Here is a 13,962-nt window from a genome sequence, read left to right on the forward strand (position 1 = left end):
TTCAGGGGTTGTGTGTAGGGGAGCATATTGGAGATAGTGATCATAACAGCAATTAGGTTCCGGATTAAATTTGAAGTGTGCAAATATGATAATTTTAGGTTTGTGCCCAATTTCAGAAACACTGATTTTGTTGCACTTAGGCAGAGCTTGAAAGAGGTTTTTTCGTCAGGATTGGAAAATAGCGACGTAGGTCAGCAGTGGACGGAATTTAAGGATAAACTTGCTAATACGGTTGGGGATTATGTTCCATTTAGGAGAAAAGGTGTTAGTACCAAAATTTGGCCCATGTGGTTCTCCAGGGAGACTAAAGATGCTCTTAATTTTAAACAAGCCGCTTTTCGTCAGTTTAAAGAAACTGGTCAGAGTGCGGAGAGGCTTCAGTATGGTAAGGCAAGGCGAAATTTTAAGTATTTGGTACGGATTCAGAAAAGGGAATTGGAGCAAAGGCTGGCAGATGACATTGATGGGAACCCTAAGAGGTTTTTTGCTTACGCTAATTCTGGGAAAGCTCGAAACAGTCAAATAGGGCCTTTGGTTGATGAGTATGGAAATTTAATCCAAAACGATAGGGATATTGCAAATGTTCTAAATAACTTTTTTTCCAGTGTGTTTAACGATAACTGTATCTCAACAGTTGACACTAACAAGACACAAGCTATTATACAGCTTGAGGATTTTGTATTTTCCAGGGAGGAGGTTTTATTTTATTTGAAAAAGATTAAAGCAACTAAAGCTCCGGGACCAGATAATATTTATCCAAAAATTTTAGTTGAATGTGCAGAGGAATTAGTGGATGTTATTTTGAATATTTTCAATGCTTCTTATAACTCGGGGACGGTTCCAGAGGACTGGAAGCTGGCTAACATAACGCCACTCTTCAAGAAGGGGTCTAAAGGTATTGCTGGGAATTATAGTCCTGTAAGTTTGACTTCGGTGATTTGTAAGATTTTCGAAACTTTGATCAAAATTAAGATCATGAAGTTCTTAAAGACTAATAGTCTGTTGACTAGTTTGAAGTATGGTTTCAGGAAAGGTAAATCCTGTACTACTAATTTATTGCATTTCTACGATAAGGTTACCTCAGCTTTAGATAACAAAAAATGTGTGGATGTTGTTTATATTGATTTTCAAAAAGCTTTTGACAAGGTACCGCATGTTGCTCTTCTCAGCAAGTTAGCTGACATAGGAATAGGAGGAAAAACTTTACTTTGGGTTAGAAATTGGCTCACTGGTAGGAAGCAAAGAGTAGTTGTGAGAGGAAATCATTCTAATTGGAGTGATGTTTTAAGTGGGGTTCCTCAGGGATCAGTTTTAGGGCCTCTTTTGTTTATTGTATTTATGAATGACATCAATGAAAATATTTCTGGAAGCATGAATTGTTTTGCTGATGATGTAAAAGTTATGGGGATTGTCGAAAATGAAGAACAAGTAAATCAGCTTCAAGAGGATTTAGATCATATTACGAAGTGGGCAGATAAATGGGGTATGGCAGTTAATGTAGGGAAATGTCAAGTGCTACACTTAGGTCATGGAAATAAGCGTATGAGATATCATTTACGGGGTTCAGTCATAAATCAGGCAGAAAATGTTATGGATCTGGGTATCTTAATAAATCAGGACTTCAAGTTTAGTCAACAGTGCAGTATTGCTAGTAACAAAGCCAACAAAATGCTTGGGTTTATCAATAGATCTATTTCAAACAAATCTAAGAAAGTTCTTCTGCCTTTATATAGGAGTTTAGTAAGACCTCATTTGGAGTACGCTGTTCAGTTTTGGTCGCCTTATCTGAAGAAAGATATTTTTGTATTGGAAAGGGTTCAAAGAAGGGTAACTAAATTAGTAAGGGGACTCTCAGATTTAGATTATGATACCAGACTTAATAGGCTTAACATGTATAGCCTGTGGAGCAAAGGAGAGTCAGAGGGGACATGATTCAGTTATTTAAATTTATCAAAATGAAAGATGTAAATGGATTAAATTTTTGCGGGGAAAGCAGGACAAGGGGTCATTGTTTTAAGCTATTTAAATCTCAGGCTAACTTGGAAATCAGGAAAAACTACTACTTTAGCAGGGTCGTGGGGGGGGTGCAGGGCACTTGGAATAGCTTACCGGAAGAGGCGGTAATGAGCAAGGGGGTGGATAGCTTTAAGAGGGCCATTGATCTTCATTGGGGACTAATTAATTGACTAGGACCAGCCTAGCTGGGCCCAGAGCCTGTTGCTGGTCGTCACATTTGTATTTGTATTTGTATAAATCGAAATGCATGATTTTGAAAATGTTACAAAGTTGGTGCCAAATATTCTGAAATTGGTTCCTGAAAAACAGATGTATTTAGTAAAAGAAGCCTTAAATTAAAATCAACATTAGTTGTTAATTTTTTTTCCTTTTTCATATCCTCCTTGTGTTATTAAGAATTTTTTTTTAATATTTTGAAATTTATATGTGTTCTGGCTCGCAAAAATCATTCTAATAGGAGAGGTGGCCCTCTTGTAGAAAAAGGTTGAGCATCACTGATTTGCAACAATGAAGGAAATTTTTTTTATTTACACGTTCCATAATTCTCCTAAATCATTAATATGAAGGTTTTTCCTGAGCTCTGAGTTATTTTTTTCGTGCTTTACACGAAAAAAAAAATCATAGTAAAAACTTTCAATTAGAATGAGGCTTTAGTTTCTTAATAAATATCATCTGGAAGAAGGAAAAAGCAAAATCTTACTGTAACACATTTACTGAAAAGTGTTTCCGGCAAAGTTAAAAGCAAAAAAAAAAAAAAAAACTGAGGCATTTAGGTGGAGAAACAAAATCTACAGTCAATCTGTCGAGATGAAACATTAGAAATATCTTTCTGTGAAGATCAGTGCTTCTTCTTCAAGCTATCTCTTGATTAAAATCATCCTACGAGTAAAGAACATTAATGAGCAACGTTTATGCAACAGCCCAATTTTTTCTATAAAAAGACTTAAACCCTTTTTCTTTCCGAAATCATGAGATTTTCTGAAAAAAAAAAGTTTCTTTTGAATAAAAATGAGTTAAAATTTCATGCTTAAATCTGAGGAGTGGTATATTTGCGACGCACATCCATGCGGAACTAATAACTACAAGAAAATCCCATATCAAGAAGAAGCGAGTCTGGAAAAGGAGCGAATCAAGAAACTCAATGGTGCATTGTATTTCCGTTGATCCTTTTAGTGATTTGAACACTGAACAAGTCTTTTAACTTTCCTTTTATGCATCGTTATAAGTTATGCGTTTGCAACTAATGAGCACTAAACATACCAGCGCTTAATACAGGTGTCCATAATTAAATGACTCCACTTTAAAGTTGTCTAGCAATGAAAATATTGTTCAGAAATTAACGAAATCTAGTCTGCTAAATAAAAAAGAGTTTATATGACACAGTTTTGCTTTGTGGAAAGCTAGTGAACTGTCGAGCTGTCTCAGAACTTATAATTATATAATAAAAATTATGTAATAACTTGTCATTTAACTTATAATTATATGCATTTAACTTATAGTTACAACTATATTTTGCATGATGCAGAGAAAGATTTACAAATGTCCCCTCCATGTAATGTGAACTCGGCTGAACAATTTCCCTTCTTTGATTCCAGGCAATAAGCTTTGTTGTAACACGATTGAAAAAATAATTTTATACTTGCCTTTTCAACGCTTATGGATTTTCTTTATATAGAATGACAGTAAATGATATTTTGAAACCGTTGCAAATCCCCTACGTTAAAGATTGCTGGGTCAAATGGAGTTAAGAAGGCAATTTTGCATCTGAGAACGTAATGCCCAAAAAGAAGTTTTTAGAAAGTGATATCAATTTTACGACCGTAATATCACGATCTTCAGTGCTTTTAATGCAGATTTTCAGAACGCTGTACGACAAGAAATAATTTCTTCGTCATATGTCTAAATTTTAAGGACCATATTAATTTTGATGGTGTTATTTAAGGGCAACACGAATGACGTATTTGACGATTTTAAGAACGTTAGACGAAACGAAATAATATTTTCGTGACATGAGTCCAATTTTAAAAACTATTTTCAGCTTTTGTGGTTATTTGCAATAAACATGTATGACGTATTTGCAGGAATTTTTTTCGGCCATGTATTTCCTACTTGATAAGCAATTTAAAGGTATATCTTTTATTTAAATAGCTTTTAACTGATATTAACCGTTAAGTGTCATTTAGAGAAATGGGAGTTATGCGTTGATGGTTTTTTCGACAAGTAAATCAAATTGTGATGTAACTTACGACTCTTCAAACTTTTATTACGTGTGAAGTATATATATATATATATATATATATATATATATATATATATATATATATATATATATATATATATAAATATTTTTTTTTTGTCTTAGTGCAAAAAAGTAAATTAATAATTGAAGAAAGCTATGCAAAAACCACAACTTGCATTCTTTCGAGTTCAATTTATACTTATGACCTCTTATGGAGCACAAATCAACCTAAGCACCATGGTCTACCTCCAATTATTCTCAAATTATTAGCGGTAGAACTAGGGTCGATGAGTATTTAGGAAATTAATAATTGAAATAGCCTGGAAGCCTCGATAATCAATTGATTTGTCCATACCTTCTATCCGTCAGATAACTTATATTCACACGTCAATAGCTTGAATTCTGACAAAAAAAAAAAAAAAAAAAAAATCCAGTACACAACATCTGGGATTCCTCCCCTGGCATCAATTTGAATTTTGACATCTTGAACTTAAATTTATGCAGGGTTTAAATGCTTAGGGATGGATGGTTAGATGCTGTGTGCTGGATGCTAAATGTTGTGCTCTGGAAGCTAGATGTTGTGTGTTGAATGCTGTTTTTGTCGAAAGGGGATTGTGTTAAGTCGAGAGGGTAAGGTATAAATAAAGTTCAGTCCGAGGAACAGGCACGAGCAGCCAGAGGAGTCCACACCCTCGCTAGCGCCCAGGAGGAGCATCCGCTCGTGGAGGACCCCAAAAAGGGTAGGGCACACGGTCAAATGAAAACAATAAGCAATCGTGATTGCTCAAAAAAAGTCAGATATAGCAGCTACCCTCTGATAGAAATTAAGCTATGCGTCCCGCGGTGTAATCATGAACTTTTCAGTACTAGAACGTAATGAAAAATATCAATAAATAAATAGTACTTTTTGGACAAGTGGTGCATAAAGAAAGTAAAATGCAATGACTGCTTGAAGGTAAAATTTAAAAAAGTCAAACATTAATGTAAAACACATTGCACGAAAGGGAAATATTTTAAAAGAAAAGCTGCATGAGAGAACGCCGTTCTGTTCCTGCTTTTCTGTTTTGGTATTGTACGAGAAATAACGGCATTTTATTCCTCGTCACCGAGCTCTGAGAGAGAAAGCTATTGACGGTATACGGACCACGGAGTACTCGACCACGGAGAGATGGCGGATGGGAAGACATTATTTGTAATATGCACTGTCTGCCTCTGCCAAGTTGAGCTCCGCTGGCCAGCCGATTGAACGATTCCATTTGTTGAAATAGGGGTGAGGAAAAACTGCTGAAGTTCAAAAGGCTTAATGGTAACCAGACTCTGCGCCTAACAATTCTTCTTCTTACTGCTTGCTCTTCCTTGAAAGAAATGGATTTGCTCACGGTCACAGCTCAACTTCTCAGCGGCGAACAGTCTTTGTCCTATCTATTACAAAACAATAGCAAACAACCTGTTACAAATGATACGAATGATGTTTCCGCTTCCAGTTCATCCGCCATCTCTCCGTGGTCAAGCTTTATAACTTCCAGTGCTAGAAAGAAGCTTTTTCTTGTATATCAAGTGACGTCACATGTGTGAACGTTTCTGTTAGTAAAGAATGGGAAGTATTATGTGGGAAGAAATAGACTGTATATATCAGTTTCGGGATTGATGTACTGGCGGCCATCGGAGCTCAATATTGATGAGCTCCGCTGCAAACTAAATAATTTGTAAAAATTCGTTGACAAAAAAAAAAAAAGCAGAGCAGGAGATGAATTTCCGCGAGTTCCCACGCAAACTATGCCATGGTTTGCCGTCAATTATTGCAATTTCTTTTGGCAACAGCTCGTATGAGGTACTAATAAGGTGGAGAGCTGTTTTGTTTTACTGTGCTCCGATACGCGAAAGATGATGCATTCCTAGAACTGGTCGCAGTGATTCCCTATCTTGGGCAGCCAAATCGCCTGATTTGTCCAGTGTTCGGGAAAAGTCTGATATACTGTCCACATTCGAGAAGTCGAGCTATGGTTTTGAGCAAGTTCATTTCTTTCAAGGGACAGCAATCAGTAAGAAGAGGAATTGTTAGGCGCAGAGTTGGGCTACCATTGCAACCCTTTTACTGGCGAGAAAATACTGTACTGCTTGCTACTTCTTACCTGAATTATATAGTTCGTCAAATGGGCAATAACACTGCAAACAAAATCTGCAAGTTCTTAAGTCGTTTTTCCTCATCCCTAGTTCAGCAAATGGAATCTTTTAATCGGTCGGCCAGCGGAGCTCAACTTGCCAGACGTGGACAATACTATAGCCACATCGACTGCGAAAAGTGCCTTGTTGCAGAGATTGCTGCCGCTGCTGGCGTTCTTCAAGAAATTCTGGGCTTTTTTTTTTTTTTTTTTTTTGCCACATTGAAGGTGTGAGACATGAATCACAACTGACTGGAAGTCGCTCTTTTCAGCAGTTTCTGTAACTTCGTGTATTCTGCCATTTCTGTTAATTCAAAGCATTTCGAGCATTTTGACTTTGTGTAGCGTTTTCAATAGCTTCAAAAAATAGAATTGTTTGAGGTTTACATTTTTGGTCTATTTCAATAACCTCAGAAGAAGGGGAGATGGACCGCGGTATCCATGTTTATTTGTGTTCCACATGAGCTCTTACTTGTACATCACCTTCGAAAATATTTACCAAGAACTTAGAAACACCCCGTATATGTGTCGATGAGGAGAACCTCGTGCATTAAAAGATGTTATTTGATCATTTTTTACGCTGAAATCAGAGTTCGCTTTTCCATTGCGATACTTTAAGAGAGTTGTAGGAAGTATAACTTTTTGAAAATTGCCCAAATTTTGACTTGCGTCGGAAAATATTTGGTAACTGTCTAAGAGAGAAGTGATCCCGAAGCGCGATGGAGCACTCCCTTCAAATGCTATGTCAATCCTCCAAGAACAAGACCCCCAAATGAGATCAATAACTCTCTAAAATTTACCGCCTGAAAAATTTCAATTACGTAGTCTGCACCGTGAGCTCCCCCCCCCCCCCCGTGGAGGTCTTTGTTCAATATCCTAAACAAATATGTAGCATTTTTAATATCAGGAGTTATTCAGAGCAGTATAAGGTGTTGGATTTAATTCAGCGGGACATTTCTTTTTCTTTTTTTCACCCCACTTTTTCATTTATTCGGTGAGTCATTTCTTCCTTATGTGTATAGCAAATAATGACAATTATAGGAAATTAGCATTTTAGTTTTTTTTTTTTTTAAATCTTTTTGCTCCGCACGAACATTGTTTTCCCTTATCCACGTTGCAAGAAAGATTTGACAAGATTTTAGAATTTTTTTTTCTGCTATTATGTCTATCCGGTACCAATCTTTCTTGCAAACTCGCAACTTATTTTACTTTGACAAGTCTTGTTGCAGAACCTAACATAGCAATGTTTCAAGGGCTAGCGGAAAGGAGAAATATTTGTTTTCAAACTAAATATCAAGTTCACCAACACAAAAATATTAATTTCTTAAAAATTGTTTTTAATATATTCATCCACTCTGCTCCTCAAATGAAAAAAAAAAAGATTTTAAATCGTGATTGTGAAAATGTCAAAACATTGAATTCATGTTGAACTTTTTGTTTTAATTTAGTGTTCTGACATAGGACACGACGAATTCTCCGTGAACGAACACTCAAAATAGTTTCGTGAGAAAAATTTTGAACATTATCTAAAACATGCATATGAAGTTTTGTATTTTTGATTATGGATAATAAATTAGAATAAACATAGTGTAAAACTAAAGATTTCACTAAAAAAAAAAAAACGGAGAGACAGCTTTTAAGGTAAACATACCGGTAGGGGCCAGTGCTTCAGAAGTGGTCACTTCGAGGTTTATATTTGAGAAAATAGGATTTCAGGTCTCCCAATGGATTCAAAAACGCATCAAACGTGCAGGAGGTATTACTGGTCTGCATGTTTGAATCCACTGGGAAACTTGTAATCCTATTTTTTCAAATATAAATCTTCAAGTGGCCACTACAGAAGCACTCTGAAGCACTGGCCACTACCGGTGTGTTTGCCTTGCATGAAATTTACCGGTCAGTGATGTAGTAGTCCGAATAAATGAAAACACTTTTTCTATCACCACACTTTTTATTTTTTGCACACTATCACTTTACCACTAAGTGGTAGCATTGTACAAAGACGATACATTCCATACCGCAAACATTCTTCTGGCTGAAATGCCGATCAAATGAGGTGTGGAATGTACAGTGATGCATACTGAGGTCCTGACTAGGCACATTTTGGGCAGATATGTAGCATGACTTCTCTAAAAAAAATACGCTGCTAAAAACAACAAGCTCTAAATATAGAAACAATAATGAAAAAAAAAAAAAAATTCACTTTGAAATGCTACGTACCCGCTCTGCTAGGAACGCAGATTAGGTATGACAATTTGTCATATAAGGCACCCTACCCACTTACACATACACTTGTTTTAACTATGTCAAAGCGTAGATCAGCAAACCTATACATTGCGTTCTTGAAAACAATCGCTACCATCTTACAACGATATAATGATACTTTGAGCTAAATGATATAAGTACCTCAAAAAGTCCAAAAGCTTGGTCAGCTAGATGATAAGCACACAGTCTTGAAAAAAATGTTCATTTCTCTTTTAATGCAGTCAATACAATTCAAGCGCTATGTTTACATGCATTGTTTTTAGCACCAACAATTCTTATAGTTTTTCTTAAAAGTTGTGGATTGAACAGTTCTGTTTAAATGAAAATCCACAACAGCTTAAAGGAACGAATTTAAAAGGAACAAATACTCGCACATTATTCTACGCAACAGTTCTCAAAGCTTAAACGTACTGCTTGTTACACCAGGCGCCAAATTTAGCACAGACCTAATGAAAATCGAATACATAGTTTTTCAGTCGTAAATCAGTATAAAAAATGAACATGCAAATAACAACTCCTAACAGAACTCCATTAACAGTAAACAGACACACAGTAAAAACTATACAAAAGAAAATGATACGTGAGTTTGATACTTCTATATATGTCATATGAAATTTACAGCTAAAACGTTAGGTCATATTTGCTATTTTTTAAGCATTTACAGATTAGGAATACTTTTAGATTTCTATTCACTTATAGAATATATCTATAAATTGCATACACTATAGAATATGCATAAATCTTTTCAAATATACTATTTACACTCTTAAATATCTTTTGAAGTCATAAAGGTGTTTCATAAATTAACACAATATCATGTCAAAACCATTTTAAATTAAAAAAAAGTCATACAAACACAGTAAAAATTGAATGTAATCTCATTTTTAGCAGTGACATAAGCAAAATGTTCATGATGGAAGCTTTCAAGAAGAAACGTATTAATCGTTGCTTTTGCCCGCATTCTTTGAGGAAGAAATTGCAACAGAAAAGAAGATTTTAAAGTTTCTATATCACTTTCACTTAGACTGGAAGAGTTTTCAACACAAAAGAAAATTGTAGAGGTTTTAAAAGAAATGAGGCCGATAAGGAAGATATTAAGCTAACAATAAATTGAAAGCCGCTGCACTTGTGATGGGATACGTTACTGATAACGGTGATAACGTTCATGACTTTTTTCTTTCATGAATGGAATACTCATTTTCGTATTTTACGGTGAGAAAATTGAACAGAATATAAAATTTTAAGTTACTTCAGGCAAAAATTATTCCATTTGAGCAACGAGACTTTTTTCATAAAAACCAAATTTTATGAACTGTATTACAACAGCAGTAACAGCTGTAATACATCACTAATTTAATTTTTTAAGAAGACTCTAGTTGCTTGTTTGAGAAAAAGACAATTGCTCTTATCATAAATAGTGGCAGGTAAAAATGGGAATTGAATGGCTTTGTGTAAGAAGTAGTTTATTTATCCTCACCCGTTTTTTCAGTATATTAAAACATGATGAATTAATTTAATAAATAAACCCGTCTAAAGTTATATTTTCTCGTTAACAGGCATGTTGAAAACGAACTTTATTGAAACTAAACTAGCGTCTATTCTGAGGACTCGTCTAACAGACTGACAATCAGTTTAACGATAGGTTTCATCACAGTGAGTAACAACTTAAGTTTTTATTGCCTCATCAGAAATTATTTTATTGTAAAGTTCCGCACCTTCGACAGAAACCAGAACATGGCTACTATTGTAAAAATGGCTCTATAATAGACATACTTTGGTTTTAGTCATTATAACTCGTCCTCGAAGAGAAACTTGTTGCCTCGAGGATGAATTGGGACTTTCAATTCCTCGTTGAACTCTAGCTGATGCACTGACGTAAACAAATGACAGAACTTAAGCAGCAGTTTCTTACATACCTACTTGGGATACGACTTCGCTAGTTTTAGATAAAGCTTGTTGGGGAGATTCTTTCCTATCTTAAATGATCGAAAACAACCAAAGGAAAATAGAAGATCGCATCAGCAATGAAGGAATTTTAAACTTGTGAGTGAGGTCTGTCAGGATAGTTTATTTTTGCAACAGCAATCAAAAATAAATATTTGATGAAATGCTCGAAGTTAAAACTAAATAACTGCATATTATTCTTTTATTTGGAATTACTCAGTTTTCATGATTTCAAAATTTCTTTCAAACGGAAACAGCGACGAACCATTTCTGATGAATTGAAACGATGGAAATAAACACTAGTCATTTTCATTTGCCTAAATTTGTCTAATTGCCGAATTCACCAGCCAAGTTGAAACTGAATCACACACTCAAACCATCGATAGAACCCAACTTCAACCCATCAGAAGGTTTCAGTCAGCAGTTCAGGCGTCTGACTGGGGTTAAACTCGGCTGATGAAACATGGCAGTAAGAATTGGACTCGGCGTATAATCATATATATTCTCAAATTTATCAGATTAGTCCTCTTCGTGAATATAATTTAAAAAACTTGGAAAATATAACAGACTTATACAATCCTTCAAAAAGACTTCTACTTCCCATTCCGTTGTAATGGTGAGGGAATAAGTGAATTCAAATGTTTTGCTGGATTATAGATAGATTAAAAGCCTGACATCTATTATTTTCAGAGCAATTGACTGATCCCAACAAATGCTTTTGTAAGATTTGTTCACAGGAAAACTTAAAGTTTTGCAACCAGCACATAATTTACCATTAAATAATTACAAATTAACCAAATTCAAAGCACTTGCAACATAAGCTATCGATATAATTGCACTGAAGCTATGGGAAATCGACAGCGGTTGTCATGCAGTCAAAAGCCCAAAATGCACCAGCCATTACTACAAAACAAAAGTTTACATTCAAACATGACTATATTCACGGTGATGAGTTATAACTTACACAATTCAATTTTTCATTTCTTTTTCTGAATTTCTTGAATCACAATAAGCTGACTAAACTATTTAGCTGACTAAGCTAGTTTTGCTTTTTAAAAAATGTATTTGAACAATAAAATGAAAAATTCATAGTTAAATCACAAGCAAAGGATTTCTATGACAAGGAGGTTTAAGAATGGCTTAATATTTAGAGGCATTTTTGTACCACTTGATCCCTCATTTTAAAATTAATGTATAGTCAACGAAGAACAGTTTAATTGCTAAAATCTGGGGATTATACATGGGAGGGAGGAGCCGGGAAAAAGTGTTTATTTACTATAAAAGGGAAACTTTTATTTAAAAGATTTAAGGATGTTCATTTTGATCAACTAGTATTGATTCAAAATCATTTTGCAGCTTTTGTGGTTTTAAAATTGTAATAAATCTGACTGTACATTTACTGATTTTTAAATAGATTAGTAAGCGATGCAGTTGGATAACTCATGTTTTATAAAAAAGACACGCGCTCTGTGATTAAAAACATTCAGGGAAAATATTTTTAGTTAAATTTAAAAAGAAGAAAAATGGATGGAGGGAATATATATTACAGAAACGATATATATATTTTTTAATTCACTCTTAAGAGAAGAAAAATATGGATAAAAAGTTGTTTTTTGGAAATTCTCTTCTCCAAAGAGGTACGACAGAGGGAACAGTATTAGCACTATCTTTTTCAATTTTTAATTTCCTCCGTTAATTATGAAATTTTGATTCAGTTTTGGAAGACATAGTTTGAATTTATTATTAGCAAGATTACCAAAACGCAATGATTTAATAAGAGAACGCACTAAACATTTTCGATATTAATAATATTTAAAATATTAGATTCTCAAGATAATTTTTTTTCAAGTTAATAAATGTCACTCTTTGTCATCGATTTGGAGCAAATTCAATTCGATTTTCTAAGAACATTTTTTCGAAGAAAAGTTTCTGTATTAGATGGGAAAATTTCAATTACAATTGTAATTTCGAAACCAACTTTTGATTAAAGTCGAAGCTTCAAGTTTCCTTTTAAAGTTGATTGGATTTGAAACTTTACCCTTGCCAAGCGCTTCAGGTCTATTTTCAAAAGTTTAAGAATTATCATTTTTTCTGTGCTTTAGTTATCAGGTTGAAAACCGGACACATGTTAAGTTAAAGATTTTTTTCCACTCAGATGTGCAAAAAAAAAAAAAAAAAATCTGTAGATTGTTAATGGCTTAGTTTCATGTTAATGAGTCGGATGTTCACGGGTGAAATGACATTTATAAGTGTGGGTGTTTCAGTAAAGAGGAGGAAGTTAGAACTGGGAAGATTACAAATGAGTACTTAAGGGATACTCTTGATCTCAACCGTAAAAAATTATGAGAATTGAAAGAGCTAAGGCAGGGGCAAACTTCCAAGTATCCAAGTGGAAAGAGCACGATCTACTTCGTGCAGATAATGGCGACGAAATTTGAAAGCAAATCTTCCTAGGAACCCATAGAATATGCATTACTGTTTCGCTTGATTCCGATAATATATCGCTTTCTCCCCGCCTGGATATAAAACGACAATTTCTTAGCTAAACTACAACAGTTCTCGGCCCTGTTTCTACTCCCTTCAATGTCTTTTTTGTTTACTTTTGAAATCACGCTCAAGGACAATATAAACAGTTTTCTTGTGGCAGGAAGCTATAATAACAAGAGACCAAGGTCTGCCCTCAACCTGAAGTATGTTTTACAAGTTTAGCTGCATTTGAAACTATCAGAAAAACTTTGCGTAAAAAATCGGCTGCTGTTTCCAATATTTGTCAAGTTAAGAGGGATGGAATTAACCACGTCAAAAGCAACTGCTCGAAATGTGTCATAATCAGCAAATATATCATAGGTGCCTCAACGGCAAAATGAGACAGGTCACTTTAAAAAAGTCCTGGTAGAATGGCACATAGAGAATTATTTCGACAGTTAGGACTCAAATTAAAGGGACATATTTGGTCTGTTTGCTTCAAACACGGAAGACTTGATGAAATTAATTGATTTTGAAAATCAAACAAACTTAGATGACGCCTTTAAAAGTAACCACATGAATCTAACAAGTAGTTTTATAGGTAACAAAGCAGAAATTGAGGTAGTAAGTCGAGGACCGTTAAGATTTTGTACTTATTGGTGAAGGAATATTCAGAGAGGAATATTAAAACTGAAGTTTTCTGATTGATAAAATACGAGGGAGTGAGGAACATTTCATTAGTGATTTAAACCTACGTTAGGAGAAATTAAGATTTTTTTCGATTGAACAAAAGGGAAAATTTTGACAATACTCAAGTTACATCTCTTACCAAAGACTTCAGCTAAAATTAAATAATTAGTTTTGCTTAGG

This window comes from Uloborus diversus, chromosome 10 (genome assembly GCF_026930045.1).
Source record: "Uloborus diversus isolate 005 chromosome 10, Udiv.v.3.1, whole genome shotgun sequence".
NCBI classification, from domain to species: Eukaryota; Metazoa; Arthropoda; class Arachnida; order Araneae; family Uloboridae; genus Uloborus; species Uloborus diversus.